The sequence below is a fragment of the Prionailurus viverrinus genome, chromosome E1 (genome assembly GCF_022837055.1).
Source record: "Prionailurus viverrinus isolate Anna chromosome E1, UM_Priviv_1.0, whole genome shotgun sequence".
Lineage (NCBI taxonomy): Eukaryota > Metazoa > Chordata > Mammalia > Carnivora > Felidae > Prionailurus > Prionailurus viverrinus.
In genome coordinates, this window is record NC_062574.1 from 42,815,449 (window position 1) to 42,831,089 (window position 15,641).

At 39.2% G+C, this 15,641-nt stretch overlaps 1 protein-coding gene across 1 annotated transcript in view; it reads left to right on the plus strand.

Annotated features, from left to right (window-relative positions):
• Positions 1–15,641, plus strand: part of KCNJ16 (potassium inwardly rectifying channel subfamily J member 16) — a 110,090-nt gene that overhangs the window by 91,798 nt on the left and 2,651 nt on the right. Inside the window, exon 3 of the transcript XR_007147040.1 lies at positions 10,035–10,139. The gene's annotated coding sequence lies outside the window, so the exon portion shown is untranslated. The remainder of the gene's footprint in view (positions 1–10,034; positions 10,140–15,641) is intronic.

A 15,641-nucleotide genomic window follows, 5' to 3' on the forward strand; every position in this document is an offset into this window, starting at 1 on the left:
TTGCTCAATTGCTCATCTTATAAATTGGGCAACTTAGAGCAAATGACTTAGCATTTCTGATTCTTCGTTGCCCTACCTAGAGTTTTCCTTGCCATATTAAGCTGTCATGAAGAGTGGAGCCTTCAGAAACGAACTGCCTAGGTTTAGATCTCATTTCTACTGTTTTCCTGCTGTGTGACTTTGGGCAATTCACTTAATCTCCCTGTGCCCCAGTTTTCTCAGCTGCGAAGTGAGGAACAGAATAGAAACCACCTCACCGTCACTGCAAGGATTAAGTGCAGTAACATCTGTAAAACGCTTACGGCAACGTCTGGCACGTCGTGAGTGCTAGTAAAGTGCGTGCTGTTGTGGCCAGCAGCAAACTCCTCTCCTTTAGTGTTCTGTCAATTAATTTACATTCCTTGACCTTTGACATTGACTTAAGCCAATAAAAAAAAAAAAAAAAAAAGGAAAGCAAGAGAAAAGAAAAAAAAAAGAAATTAAAAAGTGTCATTTGGAATTTGATAGAAGGAATATAAATTATTCTCATCTCAACATAAATTATTTGCGTACTCTCTTACCAAAACCACTTCGGATTAAGTAAACCCCACTTCCTCCCCGTTGTGTGAAGCATCGGGATTCAGTACAATGGTGCTCTGAGAATGAAAATACCACTCCACTCACATACACCGAAGGCTTAGTGACAGTACTAAATGAAGGAAACATCAGGCTGTATCATACAGGATACGCTGCGGTATAAACTACCTAGGAGACATTGCATTTACGCAGTTTCAACCACTGTTTAACCATTTGATAACATAATGTCATGATTATGTTCAAACTTCTCAACATGTTCCAGCAAAGTAAAGGGGTTCTAAGAGAAGCAGGATCATTATCCAGCAACGACCCATCACAACCAATCAAGCCGCAGCTAACTGAACCCGGAAAAACTGCTGACTTACAAGGTGCTGGGCCCCATGACTCTGCAAAACACCCAGAAGGCTGAGAACCACGCTTCATGTGCCAGAAAAGACATGTTGCAACTCATCTGGGATGAAGGAAAAACCATTCTTTTTCTTTAAGGGAAGACATACAGTAGTAGGATGGTCATAGACTTTACGTCGGACAGAAGTGGGTTCAAATTACAAGTGTGTCCAGGGCGCCTGGGTGGCTCAGTTGGTTAAGCGGCTGACTTGGTGGGTGGCTCAGTTGGTTAAGCTCAGGTCATGATCTCAAGGTTTGGGAGTTCGAGCCCCACATTGGGCTCTGTGCTGACAGCTCAGACCCTGGAGCCTGCTTCGGATTCTCTGTCCACCTCCCTCTCTTCCCCTCCCCCGTTCACACTGTCCCTCTCTCTCAAAAATAAATAAACCCTAAAAAACAAACAAACAAACAAAAAAAACCCTTGCCGGTCATGTGAACTTGGGCAATTTCTCAGTTGTCCCTGAACATCAATTTCTTTAGAAGTGTAAATGCAGGTAATATTTACCTTGTGGGCCAATTGTGAAGTGTGTACCAGCATATTCACACACACATACATGCATGTACATAAGTATGTATGTATATACAGGCATAGACAAAACTACCTGGCACATAGGAGTTGCTCAATAAACTAATATTCCCTGTTTTCCTTCATATAAATCAGTAATAATAGCATCTTTCAAAGGGATTTGAAAGCAAAAGCATTAGTAGCTGTAGGAAAATAATGCTGTATTATCCCCCCAATTATTATTATTATTTTTTTTTGAAACAGCCATGCTTTCTTTTTGATGTCCAAATAACATTGTGGATGTATTTTCTTCCTGCCTCCAGGAGTAATTGATTTTCGTCCCAGCATTGCCACTAATTAGCTGTGGGATTTGAGGGTGTTACCCTCTCTGGTCCACTGTTTCTCAACACTAATGGCAGGGATGTTACTTTTTGCTACCCCACGGTTCCTTGTGGCCTCAAAATGTGATTTTCCCTCCTACTTCCCACCCTGATTCTTTTTGTTTGTTTATTTTTGAGAGAGAGAGAGAGAGAGTGGGAGACAGAGCAGTGGAGGGGCAAAGAGGGAGACACAGAATCTGAAGCAGGCCCCAGTCTCTGAGCTGTCAGCACAGAGCCCGACACAGGGCTCAAACCCATGGACCACAAGATCATGACCTGAGCCGAAGTCGGATGCCTAACCGACTGGGCCACCCAGGTGCCCCATCACCCTGATTCTTTTTAAATTTCTTGTTGGCTTTTTATGCTTTCTTTCAACAGCATAAGTAATTTACTGCAAACTTTCCTATTCTCATGATTACTAACTGAATTTTATAGGCAAGTTCTAGTTTTCATGTTATTTTCTACTTCTTATAAAATCCTGCTTGAATGTGTAATTGGGATGTGCCTTTTTACTTCCCATGATAATACACCGACAATTCACCTACAATAATATTTGTCGAACTTCGTTTTCAGGTCTGATATTACTGTCTTTTTCTGAAATTGGATCTGTTTTAGCAGCAAAATTTAAGGCATTTAAAAATGATGCAAGTCTTTTTTTTTAAAGGCAAAATATTGCTTCATAATTGCAATGGCAGGAAGCAGGTAGCAGCATGAAAAATGTGATCACTAAAGTAGAACACTAACATTCTCATGAGGGCCACCTAAATTTACGACAAATTCATAAAGGACATCAAATATGCTATTAAATTTTGTGAAATGCCAAGACACTTGATCTATGGAAGTTGAGGAAAAAGTTTTCAGTGAAGGATGCTACTAACCCTTTGTATCACTACTCAGGTGCTTCTTCAGATGGTGATTTATGCAGTGAACAGTCGAACAACTGTATCTGGCCAGCCTGTGTTGTTTTCAGCTGGGAAAAATGGCTGCTCTTTTATACCCTCGTGATAACTATAATTGTTTGATGATAGTATATAATTGTATACGTACAATTATATAAATAACTGTATACATACAATTATATAAATATAATTGTTTGATGATAGTATATAATTGTATGTATACAATTATATAAATATAATTGTTTGATTATATAATTGTATGATTGCAGCATCTCGCTTTCCAGGCACCAGTGGACTCTGAGTCCCCTGAGCATGAGGAGAGATGGTCTAATCTCAATACCAAACAATCATAAAATAGGTGGACAGCACATTGGAATATCCTGGGTGCTCTTCCCAAGATCATGTCTGATGTCAGACCAGGGAAAAACCCATTTGCAAATAACAGATCTGAACTTTCACTGTAAACTGAAGTTCCTAGAATGGCTTTTGTATTCCTGTATTACAAATAGATATTAGAATGGTCATGGAATGATTTAAACAAGCTCAAAAACAACGTCACATACATAAAAAAAAATATATAGTTTTGTTTATCCTTCTCCAGATATGTACCTTATCTAAGTCATTATTCCTTGTTTTAAAGCTTTGGACATTTATTAAATGAAGGAGCTACACACCTACTTGTCCTTTCTGGGGTTGGGGTTTGGGAGAAAGCAAAATATTAATGATTTAGCAGGCAGAAGGAGGATGATAAAAAATAAATAAAAGCACTTTATCTTTTCACCAACTGCTAAGGTGATACGTTGGTCTTCTGAAATACCATAATGATAATGAGGCACAGTATTAATAACAGCAATTATGTAAAAGCCTCTGGTAATTGCAATTCTATTAGGATGTTGAATATTCTTGGTCACCATTGTGCCACCTTGTGGTCACAAGAGAACACATTTTTTTTTTTTTTTCCATGAAGTAAATCTATTAAATTTTTATTTTCTCCCCACTACTATGGAAGGATATTTGGAAAATTAAGTTGGGAAGCACCTTGCCAATAAGGGCTATAAACAAAATGTAATGGGCACCAGTCACATCAGAAACTAACATACACTGAAAAACAACAGTGGTCTAGGTATGGATCCCACACTGGATTTTCCCTTTGCTACCTCAGTGTGAATTACGTATTTAGAAGATGGAATTAAAGCTCATTTAGGTTGCCATTCTTGATCTACAAATATAAACACGGAAGTCTGGATCCTGTCCATTGATAATCTAATTATTAATTCAGGAATCCCTTAGTAAGAGAAAGCAACCAGAATTTAGACATCAATCACCAATACTATATTTGAATAATCACATTCATGCCTATATAGAAACAGCTTAACAAACACAATTTTTATAAGTAAAGATTTGCTTTGTAAAATATGTGTTATAATCTCATGAGCTGTATGCTTTTCAAAGAGTTGTGATATTTGTTTAAATGATTTTTTTTTTTTAATTTCTAAATTCTACTATGTCACCATCCTGATGTGAAGAACAGAGAAAGACAGGACTGGCCACCATCCCAGAGTACTATCTACTTGGGATTAAATAATATATTTTGTAACAAATTCAGAAATTTTATGGCCACTGATTTATATTATCAGTGTTTGTCTGATCGGGGCTACAGCTTTTATCAAGGATGAAGCTATTGGTAAAAAAATGAAGTTCCAAAAATCTCTCATTATAAGTAGTGTGTGTGTGTGTGTGTGTGTGTAGAATGAGAGAGAGAGAGAAGAGAGTTTAACAAATTCTCACAGATGTATTGCTGTGCTAGTATTGATTTTTTTCTTCATCTGTTTCTTGGTCTTCTTTATACCTATTAATTTCTCTGTCTCTGTGTCTGTCTCTATTCTCTGTATTCTCTGTCTCTTTGCATCTCTCTCTCTCTTTATTACACTCTCTCATTTAACTTAGAGTGAAATCCAGGAGGTTGACTGGTCTGGATTTTAGTCCCAGCTCTCTGGATTTCTAGCAGTGTGCCCTCGCACAAAGTACTCAAACTCAGTTACCTTATCTATTAAACAGGGGTAAAAGTACTCATTTCCTACAACTGTTGTGACAATTAATGACTCATTGCATGCAAAAGTGCCCAAGACAATACTTAGCCCAGAGCAAATGGCCAGTACAAGGTGCCCATCTCTATTTTTATTGTCTAAAAAAAAAGTACCCATTCTTCATAGTCAAATCCGTATCACTGTTAAGACATTGTGACGCTGCCTCACTTAGAGGTATAATGTCACTGTAAATTACAGATGTAGCACACAGAATTTTAAAAGGGAAAAATCTCCCGTGTGCCTCTTTTCACAACGTTATCATTCAAATGCTGAATGAAATATCTTACCTACAATCATGTGATTATTAAGTAGCAGAATCCATACATGATCCCTATCTTCTGTTTGTACATCTTACCCAGAGTTCATTGCAATGAACAATAATTCTCTTTCTAAACCATGGCCTCATTTTTTGACTAGTTTTACTTTTCCCTTCTTTCCTTGCCTCCCTTTCTCCATTCCTCTATCTATCTATCAATATCCATCATTATTAATCTATTCATCTCACTATGTATCACCTATCTATCATCTATCATTATCTATCTATCTATCTATCTATCATCATCATCATCTATCTATAGATATCTATAGATATCTATCATGTATCTATCTATCTATACCTATCATCTACCTATTTATTCACTAGGACTAGAATTAATGCAGTTAGTGAGATAAAAATTTTCATTTACAGGGGCACCTGGGTGGCTCAGCCGGTTGAGCATCCAACTTTGGCTCAGGTCATGATCTCACGGTTTGTGGGTTGGAGCCCTGCGTTGGGCTCTGTGCTGACAGCTTGGAGCCTGGAGCCTGCTTCGGATTCTGTGTCTCCCTCTCTCTCTGCCCCTCCTCTGCTCATGCTCTGTCTCTCTGTCTCTCAATAATAAACATTAAAAAATTTTTAAAACTTTCATTGACAGTACGTCGTTTTTCTAACATTCATTAATTGATGTATTCGCATATTGAACATCTACTTCATGTCTGGTCCTTCCTAGACACTGTAAAAGTAATGATGAACTAAACAGGAAAAAAAATTATCTTTCTAGGAACTTCCAACCTAGGAAGAGAGACAGAAGGTAAAACAAACACATGAACAAACAAACAAAAAAAAACAAACATATTTCAATGTCAGGCACAGTTGATGGGAAAAGAAAGTAAAGGAATATACCCGTGCAGACAGGGATAGGTGCCATTTTAGCAAGGATAGTCAGGGAAGGCCTCTCTGCAGAGGTAACGTTTCCTCAGAAATCTAGAAGAGTTTTGGGGCACCTGGGTGGCGCAGTCGGTTATCCGACTTCAGCCAGGTCACGATCTCGCGGTCCGGGAGTTCGAGCCCCGCGTCAGGCTCTGGGTTGATGGCTCAGAGCCTGGAGCCTGTTTCCGATTCTGTGTCTCCCTCTCTCTCTGCCCCTCCCCCGTTCATGCTCTGTCTCTGTCCCAAAAATAAACGTTGAAAAAAAATTAAAAAAAAAAAAAAAAGAAATCTAGAAGAGTTTAGAAGGTAAAGCACATGGATGCCTGGGGAAACAGAGCCAGGGCAGAGGCCCTGAAGCTTAAACAAGTGTGAGAGTCCAGGGGAAAAGCAAAACTTAAGAGTTCAGTTTTGGCGGCAATATGTTTCAAATGCCTTACTGGATACACCCAAGTGGGGAAAAGAGTAGGAAGCTGTATATGTGGGTTTGGAGCTGTGGGAGAAGGTCAAGGCCTGAGGGGGGATATTTGGAAGCCCTCTGCAGAGATAGGTATTTAAAAGTACAGGCTTGCACGACGTCCCCCAGGAATTGAGTGAAGAGGCAGGTGGGAGGCTGCAACATCGGGAGATTGAAACAAACAAGAAAAGCATTAAAGGGAGACCAGAAGGAGCTGTCCGTGAGGTAGGAGAAAAGACAGAGATGAGTGGTTACTTAGCCAAGTGGAACAAGTGACCGAGTGATGCCCTGTCAAGTACTACTTGGAGAAAGTGTGAGAAAACAGAGTTGACCGGGGAAAGCACGCCTGGGGAGGGGGGGGGGGGTGCCCATCTCGGGGAGATTCAACGGAGAATCTGGGGCTGAGAAGACAGGGACACCTTTCGACAAGTTTTGATAAAAAGGGGAGGAGATACATGAAGTAACGGCTGGAGAAATATACAAGGTCAAGGGAAGCTTTCTGTTTTTTGTTTTGTTTTGTTTTCCTCCCCAATTTTCTTCTTTGTAGTTTTCTTTCTTTTGTTAGCGGAGAGGTAGTTCAGCATGTTTATGAGCAGATGGGGACGATCCCATCGAGAGGAAAAAATAGACAATGTAGGAGAGAGGGGATAAATAAAGAAGAAGAGGCCTTGAATAGATGAGAAGGGAAGGCGCCCAGGCTACAAATGGAGGGAGGGAGGCATCCTAGCTACATTCACAGGAGGGAAACCTGCGCGCCCAGGTGGAGATAGAGACGCGCATTTCAGGCAGAGACCTGAAGGCTGAAGACATACCCTTATCTCTGCTTCCATTTCTTTCACTGTGATGACAAGCAGGGGAATCAGCTGACAGTGAAGCATGTATGTGAGGTTTGAGTGGAGCTGAAAATGGCTCCAGTCCTACCCTGAGAGCCCGGGCATGTGATGGACCAGGGTTGCCAGGTGCTCCCAAAGTCCCTTGGAGTCCTGTGACTACATGTGTAAAGTCACAACGGCCAGCAGGTGTGTTTTTTGTCATCTAGCACATTTGTCATAAAACTGAATTCCCAAGAATTAACCAGGTTTTTAAAAATCCAGCTCCCCCCACCTCCCAAAAAACAAACAAAAAACCACCAAAAACCCAGCTTTCCAAATGAACATGTCTCATTTTTGTGAGTGACACTTGGACTCACACAATTTAATAAAAGAGATCAATTTTATCTGCCGTGGAAACATTAATTGTGAAGATCTAGAAAGAAGTGGCTAGATCACCACTCTGGCTCAGGAAGAACATTTGACCACATAAGTATACCAAAGAGGAGAAACCCTGTGACTCATTATGCTAGCTCTCCCTCCCTCTCTGGTCCTAGATTACAACCAACTGTGGAAGGCAGATGTGTAAAGTGTGTTGGGACTCCATCCTGGCCCCTGGGTCTGTATACTATTTCACAAGCTTTTTAGGATGCGGTATTAAAGTGCAGTAAAATAGGCTGTGTTGAGCACTTGAGCTAGAGAACCAGGGGCTGCTTTAAGCTGAGGTTTTTCCAGAGCTGTGGTCACCTGGCTGCTGTCGGTTTGTGCTGAGGAACACAATTTTTATTTATTTATTTTTTTTTTTTTAAATTTTTTTTTCAACGTTTATTTTTGGGACAGAGACAGAGCATGAACGGGGGAGGGGCAGAGAGAGAGGGAGACACAGAATCGGAAACAGGCTCCAGGCTCTGAGCCATCAGCCCAGAGCCCGACGCGGGACTCGAACTCCCGGACCGCGAGATCGTGACCTGGCTGAAGTCGGACGCTTAACCGACTGCGCCACCCAGGAGCCCCAGGAACACAATTTTTAATCAAACGTTTGTTTGTTTGCATGATAGTTTCACTGTGTTTTTTTTTTTTCCATCTGTGGATTTGATTTTTTTTTTTTCTCATGTATTTGGGTACAATGTTAAAACTGGCCTTTTCGGTTAAAGTCAGGCCCATCCCCTGTATCTATTCTCGATTGCTATTGATTTCCTTTCAGTGAACTCTTTCCATGTTCACTCTTTTTTGGGGAGGAGGGGACAGATCTTAATGGATTTGGTCCTGCTGTGGTTTGAGATATTCTTTGATATCTTTTTACGACAAATTCCTTTTAAATTTGATTTCTTTTTAATGTTTATTTATTTTTTAGAGACAGACAGAGAGAGAGAGAGAGCGAGCAAGGGAGGGGCGGAGAGAGAGGGAGACACAGAATTCGAAGCAGGCTCCAGGCTCTGAACTGTCAGCACAGAGCCAGATGTGGGGCCTGAACCCGCAAGCAGGAGAGATCATGACCTGAGCTGAAGTTGGACGCTTAACTGAGCCACCCAGGCGCCCCTAAATTTGATTTTTAAATTTACTTTTCATGTTTTTAAAATTTGCTGTTAGAGAGCATGTAGTTAAGTGACGCTGAAATCTAACATGGCGACTTTCGATCAGTCAATAGAATATAAAAGCTAGAGAAGTTCGCTTTTCACTAAAAGTGTTGTAAAGACAGAGGGTGATGGATTCAAGTCCAGTAATGGTTTTTCAGTGAACACGTTAACATTTGTGAAGCTATGTTTGGGTGTATATTAAGGCATGCATTATTATAGTGGTTAATGAAAAATGTTCAATGTATATTCTTAAAAGTACTGAAAAAGAGGCATCTATGATGTAAACAAAACTCTGATGCATATTTTGTCATTGTCATTGTAAGTTCAATTGTCATATTTGTGTGAGGGTTGTATTTATATTTAGTTTATAGTAAAGTTGCTGTTTATCAGGTAGCTATAGTACATTTGTTGACTATCAACATATAAACAAGAGAGAGGCTCACAAAAACTTGTTAGTATGCTTACTTACAAATACTTACAAATGAAAAACTCTTGGAAAGCATCAAATGCACTATATTTTTGTGTGTGTGTGTGTATTTGCAATGATAGCTGCCATCTAATTAGTTCTTCCAGGAGCCTATATGAAGGAAATTCATAATCCTATAAGAACATTATGTTGACCCTGAGATCAAGACCTGAGCTGAAATCAAGAGTCAGGCACAGGCAAACCATAAGAGACTCTTCAATAAAGAGAACAAACTGAGGGTTGCTGGAGGAGAGATGTGGGGAGGGAAGAGTTAAATGGGGGATGGGCATTAAGGAAGGCACTTTTCAGGATGAGCACTGGGTGTCATATTTAGAGCTGAATCACTGGGTTCTACTCCTGAAGCCAAGACTACACTGTATGTTAACTAACTTGAATTTAAATTAACAAAAAGGAAAAAAAAAAGGAAAAAAGGAAAAGAAAAAAGAAGAGAAAAGAAAAGAAGACAGAAGAAAAAAGAAAAGTAAAAAAAAAAAGTCAGATGCTTAACCAATGGTGCCACCCAAGGGCCCCAAGAATATTGTGTTGCAAAGACAGGACATTATTGTTTCTAAACTCACATACAATTGTTGGCCATGAAGAAAGAAAGGGGTGGTCTTTACTTAGTATTGCCCAAAATGGAAATTACAATGATAATGATGATAATAATAGTAATAATATTAACAGCACCTTTCTATCAACCTTCAGAGTTCATTGGATTAAAACAACTATGCAAAAACAAACAGAAGAAATATATAATGATGTCATATTGAATGTCACAGACTGAAACCACCCAGGTCATGGAGAACTAAGGTAATAACTCATATTTAATTCTGTTTACATCTTAATCATTTACATTATATGACTTTCAGAGGACTTACATTCATGCGGAAATTTTGAAAACAGATTATAACTATTTTATTTCTAGTAGACAAAGTTAAGAGGGCCAATAGCATCAGATAAAATGTCTGCCATTTTAGTTTGACCAAAGAGATCACAGAAAAGTAACTTTGGACAGAACCTTAAAGAAACTCTTGATCAACCCCCTCTTCCAAGTTTGTAGAATAAAAACAGGATGAAATAAGATAATTCATTTTTAGTCACAAATTTTTGGTGAATAATATTTAACCCCAAAGATCATTAGAATCTTTTTTTTTTTTTTAATTTTTTTTCAACGTTTATTTATTTTTGGGACAGAAAGAGACAGAGCATGAACGGGGGAGGGGCAGAGAGAGAGGGAGACACAGAATCCGAAACAGGCTCCAGGCTCTGAGCCATCAGCCCAGAGCCTGACGCGGGGCTCGAACTCCCGGACCACGAGATCGTGACCTGGCTGAAGTCGGACGCTTAACCGACTGCGCCACCCAGGCGCCCCTAGAATCTTTTTTTAATAAAAAGATATTTAAATTAAATACAAAGGATTTGAGGGAATCCTATATTGTTTGACAGAATTAGTATTACCATTACCATTTCATTAGAATAGATTCTGAAGCTCATAATTCCATTGAAATCAAGGGGCTGGCTTTATTTCTCCCTTAATTTTCTTCCTGCAATTTCTTAGGAAATGCAATAATTTATTAGTTTTTAAATCCCATCATTACCATATTTGATTTTTCTCTCTGTTGTGTTTTCCTTTAATTGATTCCTGTAGGCAATTCGGAAATTTTTATCCACACCACATGTTTTGAATGGCTAATTGTTCTCTATGGAAGCATAGCCATTATGCTACTATCTAATTACATTAAGAAAAATTAATGTCAGATGACAAATCTATCAGCAACAAGCTCCCTGAGAATCAATATTTTCAGGAAGATTTTCACATCCTAGAATCTGGTTTTCAGGGTCAATGTGTAGAGTTAGCACATTTTTATTAGTAGTAGTATGATGTCAAACCAGGGGCAGGAGAGTTAACGAGAGGATGTGTTCCCACCTCTCTCCTTTTTAAAGGAAGTACTCAAATGGGCAGAAGTCTAAAGCCCTATTTATTTAATACTGAGCTTCTGATACTAAAACAAACCGACAATAGAACTCTTATAGAATAGGCTCAAATTAGGCTTCTAGGCATGTCTAGTGGTGTTCAGGGAGAAAAGACCAAACTTCTATTAATTCTTAGAAATTTTTAGTGGGAACTATTCTTGGTGACTTTGTACTTCATTCCTCCGAGGAATTTACCAGAATTTGTGTTCTGTGAGGCTCCGGGGATAAAAGGTGCACACTGAATTATGTTGAAAACGTGCATTCTGCTTCTTACTTTTTTCTCGTTAAACCCAGGAAGGAAATCTCGCCTAGCCTCACCAGTGAACTTATATTGGTTTGGTTTAGGACTCTTTCTGCATTCACTTATTTAACAGCTAATGAACAAAATGTTATATGAATGATTGATTTAGTTGTGTTTCTAGACAGATAAAAAAAATGTTCCCTAATGAGTATAGAAATATGATTTCAAAGTCTGCATGCACTCAAAGAGCATTTACCCAATATTCTTTGTAGTCACCTCAGCAAATGAAAGATCAAATTGACATCTTGGCCTTAATAAAGACAAAATTTTAATAAAAAAGGAATGGCATCTTCTTTTTAGTTTCAAAATTATATCATGCATTAGGTTTTGTTCTTGATTATGAAATAATAAATATTTAGAGAAAAATGAGAAAATGCCGATACACAAACGTAAGACAATAAAAATAAATTATAACCACATCTACTAGGTCATTGTTAAATTTTACATGTGATATAATATTATGTTAATAACTATATTATCTTATACGTATATGGTATGTACATATATGTATGATGTTAAAGCTGAGATATGGGAGCCTGACCCATCAAAAATGGCATGGGGCCCCCAGAATACCATCTGTAGGATACCCATCTCCAAATGATTTTACATGAAGGAGAAATAGGTCTCCATTTTTTAATATATTGATATATTGAATTTTTCCATTGCAGGCAACTATAGCAAACCTGAATTTATACAATAATTTTGGCCTATTTTGCTCATTATGGGTTATTTTGCATTATTTCTCATTTTAAAAAATTATGAATTGAACTGTTATCTTGATTACTGGTTTTTCTTTTGTGCCTCTTAAAGTTCACATTTGATGTGTGTAGTCCTTGTCACATCCCAATCCTAGCACTGAAGACAAATGTAGACAGCGGTGCAGATCTAAGAACTGATTTAAACATCAAGAGTTTCTTTTCTCAACAAAATGGAATCATATAATATAATCTGCATTCAAAGTTCAGTCTTTAAACATTTTCTATGACACAACTTTTTTTGCAAATAACCCATTTTCTTCTATTATTTATTGTTTTTTATATTTTTCAATCACTAAACACTCTTTTTAAGTTTATTTATTGTGAGAGAGCAAGAGAGCATGAGCAGGGCAGGGGAAGAGAGAGAGAGGGTGAGAGAATCTAAAACAGGCTCCGTGCTGTCATCGCAGAGCCCGGTGCAAACCTTGAACGCACGAACCATGAGATCATGACCTGGCCAAAATGGAGAGTCAGATGCTTAACCAACCGAGCCACCCAGGTGCCCATCACTAAATACTCTTACGTGCAACACTTAGCAGTTGCTAACGAGGTCAAATTCAAGATTTGTTGAAGCAACACAAAGGGAAATACATGTCTGATAGTTTCACAGACTCTCTGGTCTCCTATGGATCAGCAAGCATAAAACAGGTTAGCCGTGGATTTGCAAAAATCAATCTCCATGGAGGCAGTTTTGACATTCATTGATTTTTTTTTAAATTTTCTTTTAATCTTTATTTAGTTTTGAGAAAGAGAGAAAGAGAGAGAGAGAGAGAGGGAGGGAGGCAGAGTGTAAGCAGGGCAGGAATAGAGAGAGGGAGATACAGAATCTGAATCTGAAGCAGGCTCCAAGCTTTGAGCTGTCAGCACAGAGCCCTACGACGCGGGGCTTGAACTCACAAACTGCGAGATCATGACCTGAGCCTAAGTCAGACACTTAACCAACTGAGCCGCCCAGGTGCCCCCCCATTCGTTGATTTTTAAAGGATTGCTATTAACAGTAACCTTAATTTTATTTTATGAGTCTACTTGGAAGACAGTTTTGACATGTAAGTTGACATTTGTCAACTGTCATTAAACAAAAAATTATTTATTATTCGACTACATATTTCACCATACATATATGGTTGATCCTAAAAATAAACCTCTCCACTTTAACAAGGAGCGCCCACAGTTAAATAAATCCTACAATACAATAAATGTATTCAGCCTGTTAGTACTAGAGTTGAGGGATGGCTTTCACACCCTTTTTACTCAATTCAGCCTAAAGCCCGTAGCATTATTCTGGACCAGCGGTCAGAACGCTTTTTCTGTAAGGAGCCAGATAGTATGTGGCCCACATGTGGGCTCTGTCTTCCACTCGATTCTGCCTTTGTAGCACAAAAGCAACAGAAACAATCTGTAAGCAAACAAGTGTGGCTATGCTCCAATACAACTTTACTTTTGGACAGAGAAATTTGCATTTTTAAAAAATATCCCAGTGTCACACAATATTATTATTCCTTCGATTCTTCCCCCTAAAGAAATTTAAATCATTCTTAGCTCAGGAGCTGTATAGATGATGAGGCAGATTTGGCCTGTGGTCTGTAGCTTACGGATCCCCTGTTCTAGAACAGTGGAAAGGTTGACATTTCTTAATTTAAATATCAGAAAGGCCCGGGGTTCAGGAAAAGAGAAAGTTGTATTTTCTATGGGTCTTGTAATATCAGGGTATTTGTGTATACATCACATATCTTTGCTCTGGTTCGTTTTCTTGATGTGGGTAGGCTCCCATCAAGAATGCTCAGCCCTGTATTGTTTTCATGGACAAAAAAAAGGAGGGTATTTTTGGGAGAATTCACTTCAGAGTTGGCCACATCTGGAGCCAGGGAAGTTATTCCACCACACAAGAGACTGAGGTTTTTTGTTTTTTGGTTTTTTTTGAAAAATTGATATTAAAGGAAAAAAATCTCCCAATGATGCTATCTCAAAATGTCTCAGTTTTTCCTGAAACTGGGAAGGTTTTGCTACCTTTTTCATTTTAATTGAGTCTTTCATTAGCACTTCTAATACAATTAACAGTCTTGAAAAGTCCCCAAGACCAGTTCTTCCAAGATATGTGCTGATCTAAGGTATTTGAGGTGTTTGCCAGGAAGCATCATGAAGGTCTTCCCTGAGACATCTGTGTGCAAACCACAAGGAAGGAGGAGGAGAGGGGAGGAAAAGAACAAGGTGACATCGGTAGGACCTGGACAGAGCAGCTGTTGCATACTGCTCCAGTATCCGTGGGCTCCACAGGCAAATACAAGGCCGCCCAGATGCAGCTGTGGTCAAGGGCAAAAGTGCAACTTTTCCCATCAGTGTCACAACTGATGTCCTTGCTCTCCAGCTGATGGAAAATTCCTAGAGGAGAAAGGGGAAAAAAGGAAAGGGGACTGTTGCAGGGGTGGGAGAGGGTGGTGGTGATTACAGGATCTGGGGGTGGGGAAGGGAAGGGCTGCGGTTCAGCTCTGCTTTCTATTGCCCCACCTGGATCCCCTACAGGGAGCTCAGTTTGCAACCAGTCTGCTCATCTAGGGAAGCCTCCACTGCGGGCTTAGGCCAGAGAGGACTGTAGCATTTGATCTCATCCCTAATGGAAAACAAATGCATGTCCTCTGTTTTTCTCCAGGACCAGTTTTGTTTTTTGTTTTGTTTTGTTTTGTTTTGTTTTGTTTTGTTTTGTTTTTGTTTTCTTATTGTTGTTGTTTTGTTTTTGTTTTAACTTAAAACCACTCCAGTGGCTTTTCTCTGCTCATAATTGTGTCCAAAGCCAAGTCCTTTGGCTATTTAAGCCATCCCCCTTCCTAGCAGTTAGGTTAAGATTGGGACAAACCAATCTAATTCTAGAACTTGTCAGCCAGAATTGGACCATCACAAACCAATCGCACAAGACTGCTCCCTTCAGACCAATAGTTGAGATTATTTTTCCAAGATGTAATGAACCTTTTAGCTCCTTTTGAAAGAAAAATCACCAGCAAGTACATCTCTCTGTCTAGAGATCCTTTCTAACCACAGGTTGTTGAGATCATCTGCAGTGGGTGAAAACCACTCCTTTAGGGAGAAGGTTTTTTAGACCAGAAGCATTAGTTATGGATGTTGCCATTGTTGTTCCTTGCAAGGAAGAGAATGAAAGTGTAATCGTACTAGGTCATGTGTAAATTTATGCTGTTTTTACTGGCTCTTAACCCTTTTCCTTCCAGGAATTGTTAAGTTCCTTTGCAGTCGTATATCAGTCCTTGGGTACGTTCTCACCAAGGGTGACTG